Below are 15,072 nucleotides of genomic sequence, written 5' to 3' on the forward strand. Positions count from 1 at the left end.
ATGCTAAAATAATTAAAATTTCAGACAGCTTCAGAGCTGACAATGCATATCAGAGGGAAAACCAAGCCATGAGGTGGAAGGAACAATGCAGAGCTCAGAGACAGGATCGTGTCGAGGCACAGATCTTGGGAAGTCTACAAAAACATTTCTGCATTGAAGGTTCCCAAGAGCACAGATTCCTCCTTAATTCGTAAATGGAAGAAGTTTGGCGGGAGTCAGGACTCCCGCCAAACTGAACAAATAATTTCTTTCCAAATCATGTCGAATCAGTTGAATGGACCACAGGTGGACTCCAATCAAGGTGTAGAATCACCTCAAACATGATCAAGAGAAATGAGAGGCCCCTAGGCTGAATTTCAAGCATCATAGCAAATGGTCTGAATACATACGTCAATGTGATATTTCAGTTTTTCCTTTTTAATAAATTTGCTTATAAAGTTCTGTTTTCACTTTGTCATGAATGGGGTAGTGAGTGTGGATCAGGGTAAAATGCATTGTTTTATTTCGGCATAAGGCTGCAACATGCAGACTCAACACAAAGACTCAACTGTGGACTGAGCATCCTGTTTGTCTCAAGGAACTCATCTGGTAAAAGCACCCAATGTCTGTGTGTGTGTGTGTGTGTGTGTGTGTGTGTGTGTGTGTGTGTGTTGTGTGTGTGTGTGTGTGTGTGTGTGTGTGTGTGTGTGTGTGTGTGTGTGCATGTTCCTGTGTTGCCTTCTGCATGCCAAGGCTTTAGAAGCTACCTGTTCTCCCAGAACAATTAAGCCAAGCCTCTTTACAGTATCTCAGCTCCAATTAATTTTAATATTTAAACAGCCATGCAGAGACTTCTGAACCCACTAGCACAAGATTAGAGTAAACTCAATTAAATATTGATGGCCATAAATAAACATTCTAATTTGGCGAGTCGCCATGGTGCGCCGTAAATCAAGAGAAAAATGATTTCAGTTGAAATGCTATGCTTATTAGCTGAGCAAATGTTGAACTGGGGGGTCAGGAGAAGAGTTTAGAGGAAGGACAGGATTAATGTGGAAGGACATTGTAGGGGGCAAGTGGGAAGAACAATAGAACATACTGTACTATAGGTGCTTCTGTCCTCAGTCAAAGAAAGGTTAATGTGTGGATTAAACTCCTACTGGGTTCAAAGTTTAAATCCAGTACCTTCCATGGTTTTTAGTTACATGCTTAAATAACAGCAAAGATGATGAAGGTGATGTATCTGCAAAGACGATTCACCTTGTTCTTTGTGAGTATATTGCAAAGATGACATCGCTAGATCAAGTAGTATTAACATATAATATAATAAAGTTGAATTTGCATTTGTCCGTCACAGAGGTGAAAAACACTTTCAGCTTTTGTAACCACAGTTGTATGCGAGGCTCTGAAAGTTGCAGAGTTCAGGTTTAAAGTAGCAAATCAAGGACTTTTTCAAACATATTTCAGCACTCTGTTGTGGACTGCTTTATTCCCACATGTGCATTTCATGAAAGCTTCTTACATTTGCTGCTCTATTAAAACACTCACCGTCTTTCTTGTTAAACAGATGCACAGGGATGTATTTACATTATAGTACATTACTGAAGGCAGAAAAATAATTTTTTCAAGAGTTTTTGATGTTTGCTTTACAACTACATTGTGGCTCTTTGTAGCTATAAAATATGACCTGAACTTTCAGAGGATTTAACAGCGGAAGTCTGGCCTCATATTCCAGCTTCATTGACCTACAGAGCTCCGCTGTGGTAAAGGTTTATCGCAGAAAAGTCTTATGTGACATTATCATATCCCGCCTTCATCCTTTGAGCCCCCAGAATAATTTTGTTTTATCTGAAAAAGTCTGAAAGATGTTACAGAACTTCCAGACAGAAAACAAGTTTTTGAGAGGCTGTCCACGTGCTCAGCTCCGACTGACAGTGAATCATTCATGGAGCACAGGAAACATGATGAGGGCTTGATTAAGGGCAGGGAGACATGGGCTCCAATGTTAAATCAGTCCAGGCTGAAGGCTGATTAGACTAGACCTTTTACATAAAAGACTGGAGGAGCTGAAAAATCTTCTTTCAGACGGGTCTGTGAATTTAACTTACCTCCAAATAACTGACAACTTTTTAAACAGTGAAGGTCACAAAGTGCCCATATTGAAACACCAGGACCACGCACATAATTTAACTAAAGACTGTACAAACTTGTAAAAATTATTTCTCGTAATGGCCCATGTTAATTTTTTGCTGTGTTGTATTTATGCAACATGTCATCATAGCTGTGCTACCTGAATGCAAATGGGGAATCAAAGGCAAGCATATGAACACACAGACAGTGAAACACACACAGACATTTACAGAGATTTTTCTACTTCAAGCTCATGAATTCATAAGACAGTGTGTATGCTGAGTGGAGCAGACTAACATGACAGCCTCCTGACAGCTCCTGTACACGGGCAGCCTGTTCTGTGTTTTAGATATACAGTATATTTTGAAAGTTATTCAAAAGAGAGGGGGGGGGGCAGACACATGAATAAATAGAAATCAAACACTCAGCGGCGGCAGTTTTGGCACTTTGAGCGAGAATATGGGGGAAGGTGTCAAGGGGTATGGCAAAAGGGTTTGACAAGGGGGCCACGACGGGCAGCAGCCGCTGTCAGAGCGCCAGGTGGTGATGCGTGAATTGGGGGAAAGGAGACGTGACGTGGTGGATTCCTCTGCTGGTCGCTGGAGAGGACCAGAGGCTGTGATGGGGGCCCTTTAGCACACCGTCCACCTGTCAGAGCGCTGGTCAGCTTCATACATACTCATATGCATGATGGCAGACACGCAAGTGCTGCTTTTTGTGGACGCAAAAGCAGCCTATCATTCGACCGTGGTTAAATGTGGTGAAAGCATAGGGAATCCCTGTGAGTGGGTACTTAGTTAAGGTGTATTCAGACTCTGTAACACAGAACACAAGAATTAAAAGGCCAAACATTTAGAGACACGAACCATCAGCCAGCTCCAGTCTACAGATAACCTGACTGAGTTTTCAATGAGTCTTTTCAGTCATTCCTTTGAACTTACTCAGAGAAAAACAGATTTCATTCATTATCTTTTATTTAATATGAGTGCTAGATGAAAACATTTCTCACCCAATAATAAAAATCTACACATTCAATTTGTAATATCTGAAAATTACTTGTGTTCTGCACTTGAATGTTTAATATTGACAAGTTTCAGCATAAGGATCAACCTGCTGGAAATTTTCCAAAGCTTTCAGACACACAGTGGACTTTATCAACAGATGGTTGTTATCGGGTTTTTATTTGTATAGCACCAAATCACAACAGAAGTTATCCCAAGGTACATTTAAAAGAGAGCAGGTCTGTACTGTACTCTTTATAATACTGATTACCGGGACCCAACAATTCCTGCCATGAGCAAGCACTTGGCGAGAGTGGCCAGGAAAAACTTCCTTGTAAGTGGCAGAAACCTCGAGCAGAACCAGACTCAGGGTGGGCGGCTGTCATCCAATCAGGTAATACAATATAGAATTCCAGTCATGTGATAACAGGTGGTTGCATAAGGGGATTGTAGGAGGATGGTCTTTGGCAGTGGATGTGGATGATCATTTACCTTTCTAAAGTATATTTTTTTGGGCTTTTTATGCCTTTATTTGATAGTATAGTGGAGAGAGACAGGAAACAGGGAGGGGGAATGACATGCAGCGAAAGGCCGTCCGATGCGGGATTCGAACCGGGGCCAACTGACTTCTTTTAACTTGACAATGGTCTCCAAAACTGCATCCACTGACAAAAGCCGAATCTTTGAGCCAAAGATTTGGCTCAAAGATTTCATACATTATTTTTTCATAAAAAAAAAAAAAAAAAAGTTAAAAATTGGCCTCATGATCAGAAAATTACTTGTTTTGTCTTTAAGTCAATATAATACTCAACAAATCATGTAATGGCTCTCTAATCCTGAATATAAGCTTCAACGTGGTGTTGCCCCCTCCCCCTCCACTCTCTCCATCTGTCTCTTTGCATTTCCTGAGGGAAAAGTCGGACAGTGGGCAGAGTGTTTTCAGAGCAGACATGGGAGGCAAAGGCAAAAGGCAGAGAGAGAGAGAGGGGGAGAGAAAAAAAAAAGCTCCCATTCACAGCCCCATAATACTCTATTCATGAAGCCCCATGTGCTTTTATTATTTAAAGCATTCTCCCAGCACAGAGAGCTCCATCCTGTCTCATTGTGAAGCCATCATCTGAGGAGCTATATCCACAGAAGCAAAAAATAGTTCTATTTGCGAAATACTGATTATCTAAAATGGGATCCCAAGGCCTCGATGGAAGGGAATACCGGATTCCACAGGCTTCCACGTCCCACTGGTGGATTAGGTTTTTTTTTTTTTTTTTCTAACTCTCCTTTCCCTCATCCTGGCTCTGCTTGATATCATTACACAAGCCTTGGATACCAACTGTCAGGGAATGCAGACTGTAATGCATCACTTGTCAGCGTGAAAATATATAATTATGCTCATTTAACAAGTTTTCAAGGCCAAATGGAAGTAATATCTCTTGTGTGGAACAATAATCTCGCAATGCATCAGTGTAATTGGAAAAAAAATTGCAACATTTGCTTATTTGTCACCTTGCAGCAAATGTGCTGTTTTGACAGCTACAGAAAAAGAAAAAAAAAATTTCACAAAGGATGTAATTAGCTTTGTGTAGGTGGACTTGGGTAGATGATGCACATGAGGGTGCGTGTGTGTGTGTGTGTGTGTGTGTGTGTGTGTGTGTGTGTGTGTGTTTGCTTGTCCTGCTCATTTGGATTACATTGTATTGTCTTACCTGCCTGTATTGTATGTTTGGTGAATGGTCCCATCATCTCTTGTACCTTGACACCCAGGCCTATTGTTGCCACAATCAAATCACATGAAAGCCAGACTAATTGAACATGTATTGATGGAAATGCAGTGCTTTGACTCTCCCCTTTGGCAGCCCTGGAGCTGACAGCTTCATCGTTACACCGGAGTGGAGTATTGCAGGAGGATGAGATGCTTGAAATACATGTTGACAGACACATCCAGAGAAGAGGACTGACAGGGACCTCTGCAGAAAGAGGGGTGAACATGAAGTTACAGCTCAGACAGAGACAAAGACAGACATGTACTGTAAGAGAAGGAACTGAAAGGATTAACAGCTACCTGTCACATGTAGTGCATATGTGCAATCAGGACAATAGTCCTAAATACTGGCAATCAGGGCAGATTCATCAGAGTCTTATTTTCCTGTCCAGGAAGGCAGCACACTGTAATTATGTAGGCATCAGCCTCTGCGACAGCCACCCGCGCTAGTTGTAATTTTGCCCAATTTACGTTAGAAGGCTTCAAAGGGCCTATAATTTGAATCCCTTCAGCTTTATGGTAATGTGTTAGCATTGACTGTCACACCTTTGTGCTCACATAAAATGAGCACACGTGTTGTAAGATGTGCCAGGGGGAATTTTTGCGAGAAGAGAGCCGCGTTGACTTGAGGGGAGTAGCTGTAATGACAGGGAGATTGAGGGAGTATTCATGTCTGTATTTCAGTTCAGATGGTCCAGAACAAGGATACATTTATGCCTTTTAATTGTGTTCCAGATCATGTTCACACAGGGTTTTAAAACAAAAGTCCTATGGACAGTTGATTGGACAGTTTTACCGAATACCCTGCATCATCATAGCTGCATGCACCCTTGTGGAGAAATCAAATTATTTTATTAGTTGGTTTATTAGTTTATTTATCTTCTCTGGTGTTGCAAAGAGCTCACAAAATGAGCTTTGTGCTGTTCTAAGTGATTGTGAGCATTATTAGTGGAGACTGTAAGTGGACCTAGTGACAAACAGAGATCTTACTGGAGGGTAATTGGTCCTACTGTGAGGTCGCTGCAGCATGTTTCATTCCTTTCACTTTGTTATTAGGCAACTGCTACAACACATGGAGGAAGACAAAAGCTCAACACACCTCCCTCCGATTTAACTACTTTGAACACATTTTGATTTGCGTGGTGACACATATATATGTTACCATAGTTACTAAATGATATCATAGGCTGCTTGCACAGATCAAAGGATCCCTTTCTCAACACTTCACAAACAGCGATATAGTTTTTGAATTTATGCTAAAATCACTTATATTCTCTGACATAGTTCTGTGGCTGTTCCACTTACACCACCAACAAGCTGCACCAGCGTCTGCTCGGAAGTAGACAAAGACCCTCCTTTTCAGGTGGTCTCAGTTTATTCCACACCAGGTTTCACCAAGATTGACAGGTTTCACACCCGCCCAAATAAACCTAAAAGGGCAACAGGTTAGGTGTGAAAGCTCACACACAGACACGCACACTCAAATATACACACAAGTGATGACATGAATCCTAGGTAACCTCTGTTCCTCTGCCCTGTGTGCATGACTTTCTGTCCATATGGTCAATTACAAGGTGTTAAAGGCAATGACACCATCAGAGGACTATTGGCTGAGGTGTCCAGAGGTCATAAGGAACTCTAAGAGCTCTTCTTTGAATTTCACACAATGTGTCAGGAAAGAGGCAGTCAGTGAAAGGGAGGAAAACAAGCTGTTGGGGTCAAAGGTTGCTGTGCTTCACATTGTGTCTGACCAGGATTAATAACAATGCCACTATGCCTTCTCTCATACTCTCTGCTCTTTCTCTCAACCCCCCCCACCCCCCCGCTCTGTCTCTGCCTCCTCTCTAAGGGCTTCTTAATGACTAACCTGTCAGGATTAACATCTCTCCGTATTTCACACTGTGGTATCCAGCTTCCTCCTCATCCTCTAATGAACAGCCTCGGCTCCAAGGACAGAGCAGACAGGGGTGAAGAGAGATGAAAAACTCAAAAGAGCCCATCACCGCCAAGCTTCACATTTCAGGACTCCACACCACCCGCGTCTAGCCAAGCCGGCTCTTTTCCTCTTTTCTCGCCCCCTTTTAACGTCCTCCGTCATTCCTGCCTTCCGATGGTTAGGACAACTTAATTAATCACTGTACAGCTCTAATGAATTGACCAGCCTGGGTGTATTGATCCCTGGGGTATCAACGGCTCGCCTTTGTGAAGTCTAATACCCTCTTCTGAGCTCAGAGATCAAACATCTTGAGAAAAAGTGGGAAGGAATATCACACTGAAACCTTTTTTTTTTTTTTTGAAGAGTGAGAGGAGGTCAACGCAAAAGACACTGTCTGCAGCCACTTCAGCAAATATGTGCATTAGGCAGAAAGCAAATCCTCATCTTCATCCCCCACACGCTCCCCTTCTCTCCTGCTCTTGCCTCAGCTTGTGTTACATGTGTCACATTTATAGAAATAACATTCCTTTCATCAAGGGAATTAGTGTTATATTTCAGGTTGTCTTAAATCAGAAGAGGAGCTTACAGCTTATTAAAGTGTCGTCACGGCACCACCACTAAGGATGCTGGGGGATTTGGCAGCCTTCTTCAAGACTGGATCGCTCAGATCTTTTTCTAGGCCGAGGTTAGATTAGGCATTGATCTGAAAGGCTAATTTGATGCCACATTACAGCTGTGAAATTACAGCACTGTACAACTCCCATTTAGGAATATGAGCCGGACAACTCCCTCTCCACTTCTCAGAAATCAGTTATGTAAATGCACACTGGGTAGAAGTAAAAGCTCGGCCATGTACAATTATAGCCCCAAAATTGAGTAACCAAAGAATTCAATTATTAGTTGTCAGTGTTAATCTAAAACATGTTCCACACCTTTATCCATACTGCAGGTCTTATTTTTACCCACACCAGATTTCATGCGGATGTGAGCTTGCAATTTATAACAATATGTTTTTTTCCATGCTCTGAGAACCAAACAATACCGTAATCAGTGTGTTCAGCAGGTTTGGTAGGGTTATAATTTCTGGCTGCTAAAATAGGCAAACAGTCAGGTGTTGCTCTCTTCACCTGTTGATTAATCCTCTTTTACTCTGCCTCTGCCCACTGGTAAATTTGAACCAAACTAACACCCTCTTTGTTTTTGACCCACAAACTTGGTACTTCGCTGATGAGGAATTCATTTGGCTGATTGGCCGTATAAACTCTTCATAAAATACTATATTTAAAAGGATTAGAATGACAATGGTAGAAACGTGAGGTAAGCGGTGTATGGTACACCATAATCAAAAAAAGTGGGTAAAGTATAAATTCCACTCTGTAATTATCATCAGGATCTTTAGATAGTATTAGGCATTGGAGCCCACAGGTCATTTAAAAGCAGGCCCTCAAGGCAATAATTCATTGTTTGTCTCCAAGATGGCTGGGAAGACACTGATAGAGTAACCAGCTGGCCATTCCCCATTGGCAGTTGCCATAGCAACCAAGGTCATAGCCCAGACCCTACGCATGTAGTTGAAGATATGATAAGCTAAGCCTCTGGTTGAAGAAGTAAACAGCCATAACAAACAGCCTGTTCCTCAGTGTCTCAAGGTAAAGTAGTTACACAAGGCTTCTCTTTCAAGGACAGACATAGACTACAATCGATTAGAGTCTTCACACAGGTATGGATGTGAGATGCTTCCATGAAGAATAAGATTATTTGGACAGGTAGTGAGTGTAGGCTTATAGGGTTAAATGTGGCCACCGGGTAGAAATCCGTCAGAGCTGGGCTGGAATTACACAGTGTCAACTTGTGCTGCTCATCTCTCATCTCCTTGGTCAATCAAGTTTCAGTAAATGCCTCTGCTTAAGACATCTGGTGCCCTTGAACCTTCTTCCATCACCTCACAAGATTTCCATCGCACAAACACAAAGTGATTAGTGAAAGTCCTCAAATGTACGTCACTATGTCTTTATAATTCTCTTTAATTAATCAGAAAGACCCCCTCCAATGGACAGGTTGCCTACTTACTCAGGTTAATGAATGATTCATCCGTCATTAATAAAGCCCTAATTTTGTAAACCCTATAATGTGCATATCCTGCAATCTGAGATGCATTTTTACGCTGAAGACTATGAAATATGGATTTTATCGCCCATCACTTTCACTGAAATCACCTTATGAATGGATCTTTTTACATGCAGTATGGACAAGAGGAACAATGAACATATATTTGTGTGAGTGAATGTATATGGATTTATATATGTGGGAGCATTTACTTAAGGATGTCAGATCAGGACACTCTTTCTGTGTTCAAGTGAGTCTGGAAAAAGGAGATGCAGGTCGAGGTCTAGGGTTTAGGCTGTTTATCTGTATCAAAAGCAGGTACACAATGATGGTGTGTGTGAAGTGGGTGTAAAAGGCAAGGGTCCACCACAGATAAGCTGTTTGTGCGTGGTTCTTCTTTGATTAGCAATGTAGAATCTAGCATAGATAAGCGAACAAGGAGTTGTCAAACACTGAATAAGCATTCAAACTGCCCAACATATCAATGACACTCACTATAAGTCACTACTCAACAAATGTTCTTTGTACAAAGCTATAAGCAAAAGAAAATAGTGATTGAAAAGCGCAGGAACCAGTAGCTGGGAGAATACAGTAACACATTCAATAACGTGCAACAGTGGTCCACTTATCTGAACCAAGGCCATTGCAATATTTTGTCAAAGTTAAAAATAGGTCACTATTCCCATTTAATGCCCATCACTGAAAAACAGTGAGGTTGTGTAGGATTGCATGTTCACATGTTGTCCACCGTATCTATGAGTTGTACTTTGTGTCTTTGTCTGGGCGTGAGGCTTTTAAAGCATTATTTACTATGACTGAGTGAGTGACTGCCTGGCTGGAGATGCCAGCAGATTTACGCAGAGAGGACACTCTCTCCGTCTCTGATCCAGACACCATAGCGCATCTGCACAATGGAGTTAGTCAGTGAAGTCTATCTGCCATAAACTAAATCCCTCTCACTCTCTGCAACTCCCTCCATCCCCTCTCAACTGCCCTGTCCCCCTTCTCTAGCTCTCTCTGTTGCACACACACCGCAGAACTGCACACACACACACACACACACACACACACACAAACACACACACACACAATGAAATGCCCCTCAACTTTACTGAATGCCCAAGCGTAGCAACCAACCTCCTCTCTCCCCCTCAACCTCTTCCCATCCCTCTTTCATGCTCTCATGCTGATGCATTGGGTGGGATTATGAGCGAGGGCTGTGCGCCGTGCCGTCCCCCTGCCACGCTGGGCCGTGTGCCGCCGGGCCCTGTCTGCATGGCTGACTGTATTAAACATAAGCAGCTTTACTTGATAGGGCTCTATCCAGCTTTAATTACCACAAACTCACAAAGTCTGTGGACAGCACTCCTCGCTCCCGCCACTCTGCAGGACAAACAGGGCAAAAGCCACTCATCTATAATTCTGCAAACAAAGGGACATAAGGAGAGAGATGATGGTCGGATGATCAGATGATAGTAGAACATATGCAATTTACATCTACATTATTCACAATATTCAGCTCTAAGATATGATGATGATGATGATGATGACAATAGGACACAATTCATTATTGCAGTCATAGTAACAATGGTGCTGCCTGAAGGTAAGGGTGACCTGAATTTGCTCATTGCATCTGCAATGTAAATACTGAATCTCTGCCATATTGTGCGCACACAGCATGTGAGAGTAGGAGCGGATTCGGTTATATACTGCAGAACTGAGTAACTCTCTGCAGCCAAATTGGATTTGTTTCACCATTCAGGAAGTTGGGATTTTGACCATGTAGGACAAAAAAGAGCGTAAGGATAATTTTACAACATTTTACGGTAAGTTTAGTCCAGTTTTCTCCAAATGACAGCCAAGCGTGGCTCTGCCAACAGGGTGTCATGGGTACATTTTGACTGTTAAAATGGTAAAAAAACAAAGCCTATTTTAAATTCCCTGCACAATCACACAGGTGTATTCAATTATTCTGGTTGATTAGACCTCTGCTCAGGGTGAAGAGCTGTGCTGGGAATTGACCCGCCCCCATCAGTAACTGTTTTATACCTTTCAAGCTTTATAATCTGGCACTATACAAACAGCATGCAGGCTACAATTATGTTGGCCATTTAGGATTTGTGGTCATTTCTGGTCCTTCATTTCAGACAGAAACAAACAGACAACATTTCATAAGACAGTGAGACATTTAGAAAAATAAAAGATTTCTTAGACAAGAAATGCAACAGCTAGATAATTAATAATTTATTGTGGTTTTATTGTTTGTATTTTTAAACAGCATGCGTCACTTGACATGGGAAAAGACAGTTTGGAAGTGTAGTCTGCACCTGCCCACACAGACCTGAGAGGAGATCTAATCAGGCAAAGTGACAACACCTGTGTGGGTGTAACATGGGCGTGTCATCCCTTTAAGAAAACCTGATTCAGTAGCCTGTGATTGGCCCGTTGAATAACTTGGGGCGTGGGCTACCAAGTGTCTGAGGTGTCTTATTGGCTTATTTCACACAGATCAAATGTCAGTGCTCAAGGCCACAGGAAGTTTGTGGTAACACAACAATGAACTGTGGAACATGTTCTCTGAACATGCCAAAAGAAAAACTGAAAAGATGCAAACAGTGTGGCATTAGTACCAACATCCAAGCAACCGGCAGCTTTAGTTATGAAGTAAAAAGGAGAGCTAATAGGCTGCAGTTCGTCAGAGGTACAGTGACAGCAGTAGCAGAGCTGGCCAGGAAGCCGGAGTTTCAGGATTTAATAACCCCGAAGTTTGCCAAAACAAAGGAGAAAGAACTTCTAAAAAGGTAAGAGTCAACTATCTATTTAATGTTTGTGTGTTTATGGGACAAATTATTGATGTTTTCTTGGACTGAATACCTCATTTGGAAGACTGAGCTAAAAGGGCCATTTTGGATTGGGTTTTTACCTGGACGTGTTTCTCACAGAGCAGCGATGGCTCGTTGTTATGAGGTTGTTTTTTCTGCACTTTTGTCAGTGTTTCTTTCACCAGGGTCAACGATAGGTCATTTTTACAGGCATATGATGAACGTCTGCTGATGTTTTGGGACATTCAAGATGTTCCTTCTAAACCGGTATGACTGTATATGTTTGTTCTGTGACGCTGAAGTGTCAGCAGATGTGTTTTGACATAGTAGGTGGCCCTCTGACCTTAAACACCCAGAGGCTTGTGGAGGTCTTAATCCAGCCATGCTGACAGCCTGTCTGGCACTATCTCTACGTCCCTGTAAACCCACTGTTCTAAAGGAATTAAGGGCATTTAAGTTGTCCGTCTGACAAAAAGACCAAGTTGACCACACACTGTAATTGCTCAAAGAGGACTTTAGGTTGTCACAGTGCTGTGCCATAAATTAATTATCCTAAAGCGCTTAGTGAAAGTCACTATAATGGCTTACACTGAAGGGGAAAGGGTGAATGGAGGTGAGCGTTCAGCCATGAGTACAAGGGGAGAAACATGAGTGACCATAAATTCATACTGTAGTTATGAGTCTCATCAAGGCAGCTCGACTGAGTTATGGCCTGCTCTGAAAGTGGTGTCCTGGCTGTGGCCTGTGCTGACTCCCTGTATGCCTTGAGAAAGAGGACAGAGAACCTGAGACGTATTGTCTCTTTTTATAGAAATTTGAAGGCAGCTGGTAGAAAGAAAACAGAAAGGGAAGAAAGTCTGAGTGTGTATTTGCGTGTCTGTGTGTGTGTGTGTGTGTGTGTGCAGTTGTCACAGTAGCCCTGCAGCCCCCTGGGAATGACCGTGCTGCCTGCTGTCAATGGAAATCATCCATCTTTCCTCTTATATTCCCTGCCTCTCTTTTATTCATTCTTTGGTCTCTTTCTGTCTTATTTCCTTCTCCACATAATCTTTCTGGTGCTAATAAATATATTGATCGTTTTAGCCCACTAAGTAGACATTTACAGAAAGAATTACTCATGTAAACACAACCTCTAGGAAAATGATGTAAGGCATAACTTGTACTGTAATTATTTAAAATGACTTTCAGGTCAAAGATTGGTCTTGATTCTTGGTGTTTTACTTTAGCTTCAAGGTGCAGGGATCAAACCAGTAACTTGTAAGTTACACACCAGTTGCTGTGATCACTTGACCACACTCTCCAGTTTTTGAATCACCTCCTTGCGTGTTAGCTCTGAGAAACCTCTGCTTTTCAAGGCTGTTTTGCTTTAAATTGGCTTCATGCAGAGGACTGTGGGGCCATGAGAGCATTTGTGCTGTTTGATGTAACAAGCTGACTTAATTACCCACTAACAAGTTACACTGAGGCACAGCTGAGTACCAACATCCTCTCCAACATCATCCTGCTCACTCAACCTACACTGTGATAGGCTGTTGCTAGGTTACCTGTAATTGCAATTATATTCATTTCAGTTCAGTTCAAACCTTTTATTGCTTAATCAGGGAAATTTGATTTTCAGGCCACGTTTGGAGTCAATGCATTATCAAGGGTACAAAGCGAATGTAAGTGCTGGCCATGACAAAATACATCAAATATTTTGGTGTAATTTGTCAAGTTGTTTACTGTTTTTTTTTTTTTTATGTGTTTGCAAAAAAAAAAAAAAATCCATCAGCAGGACCAAAAGTATGAACTGATCTATTTTCACATTTTTGAAGAATGAATTTGAAGAACTAGAACAGGCATTCATACAATAGACTGAAAATTTTGAACTATCATCATTTTGCAGAGATGTTGCATTGAAGCTCCTTTCCTCAGCATTTAGAGAATTTGACCAGCTCTTATCAAAACTGCCACTTAGATACTTCTGGGTCATTTCACTCGGGTAGGAACCCGTCCAAGCAAAAAAAAAAAAAAAAAAAAAAAACTTTTTAACCCTAGCACAGGTTTCATGAGTCAGACAAATTGTAGCTCATACTGGGGTTTTGAAATACACATTTTCTAGCCAATTTTTTAAACTGCATTAGAGACTGCATGAATGTCTGCTGAAAAGCCACAGCCTTCTGCAAATTTAAGGACAACTTTTAAAACCCCATTAAATTATCTTTTCCCACAGGTTTCAACATAGTGTGAATGCCTCTTTAAACATGTATCAATAAGGAGACGCATGAGTAGGAGAAGTTTCACCAACCGAAATCCCAGGATTTAAATTGCATGTGCATGAGAAGTGAATCCTCATGACAAGTGTCAAATACAGTGGGGTTCCTGTTTTGACCACATGTGCCAAAAAAACTTGTAAGAACAGCGAAGAGGAAAAGATTTTCCATCATGTCTAAGTTATTAATGAGCCTCAGAGTGAAGCATACTGGCTCAGGCGGAGGATTCAGATACATTCTCACTTTACTTCCCCCATTCATTCTCAATTTTGCTCCCATCCTTCCCTCTCTATATCAGTAGCCCCTGACAGTTTTATCTTTATGTTGTCTATCAACGTGCTCTCCCAGGTCTTATACACTCCTTTTTTGCAAGAGGATGCGGATGTCTTCTTGGCTGCAATCGAACAGATGCATTGATTTATTTGACCTTGTCATCAGGAAATATTAAAATATTCAAGAAAAAAGTTCCTTAACAGGCACAAGTCAAATACTGTAGGATTTAAAAAAATGTGTCCATTAGTAAATCTACTCTGATATAAGGATGCACAGACACAACACGCACACCCTCCCAGGTCTCTGGGGGATGAAGCCCAGTGCAGTGTAGCTCATCCTACTTTTTCCTCCATGTGCTCTCTCATCCCTCGTCTCCTCAGGGATTTCCTGAGCCCGTCATTCCTTCATCTCCTCTCTGTACCTCCCAGTCAGGATATTCCATTTCTCTATTTCCATCCCATGTTCTCCTCTTTCTACCTGTCTGTCCCTGTCTTTCAGAATGAATCCCCAGAAGTGTTTCCATCTTATTCCCTGCTACATCTTTTTTTTCTTTTACTTTCTCTGTCAGACCCACCGCCACCACTTCTTTCACCAATGGGATTTTGTACTTAATGAACTGCCACCTCACAAAACTTTGCTTCTGCCCTCTGATGCCTCATCCTCATCACCCTCAGAGAATAGAGAAATTCAATATGAATTGCTGTCATTATTGCAAGGACAGAGTGAGAGAGAGACGGAAAGTGATAAATAGGCCAGAAAGAGAAGAGGTGGGAGGTGGCAAGGATAAAATCTATATTCACTCCCTCTAACGTGC

The 15,072-nt window shown here is 41.8% G+C and overlaps 1 long non-coding RNA gene across 1 annotated transcript in view; it reads left to right on the forward strand.

Annotated features, from left to right (window-relative positions):
* Positions 1–11,536: 11,536 nt before the first annotated feature.
* LOC130180490 (uncharacterized) overlaps positions 11,537–15,072 on the forward strand; it is a 70,607-nt gene continuing 67,071 nt past the window's right edge. The window contains exon 1 of the long non-coding RNA XR_008829413.1: positions 11,537–11,712. This is a non-coding gene — a long non-coding RNA (uncharacterized LOC130180490). The remainder of the gene's footprint in view (positions 11,713–15,072) is intronic.

The sequence above is a fragment of the Seriola aureovittata genome, chromosome 13 (assembly GCF_021018895.1).
Source record: "Seriola aureovittata isolate HTS-2021-v1 ecotype China chromosome 13, ASM2101889v1, whole genome shotgun sequence".
Taxonomy (NCBI): Eukaryota; Metazoa; Chordata; class Actinopteri; order Carangiformes; family Carangidae; genus Seriola; species Seriola aureovittata.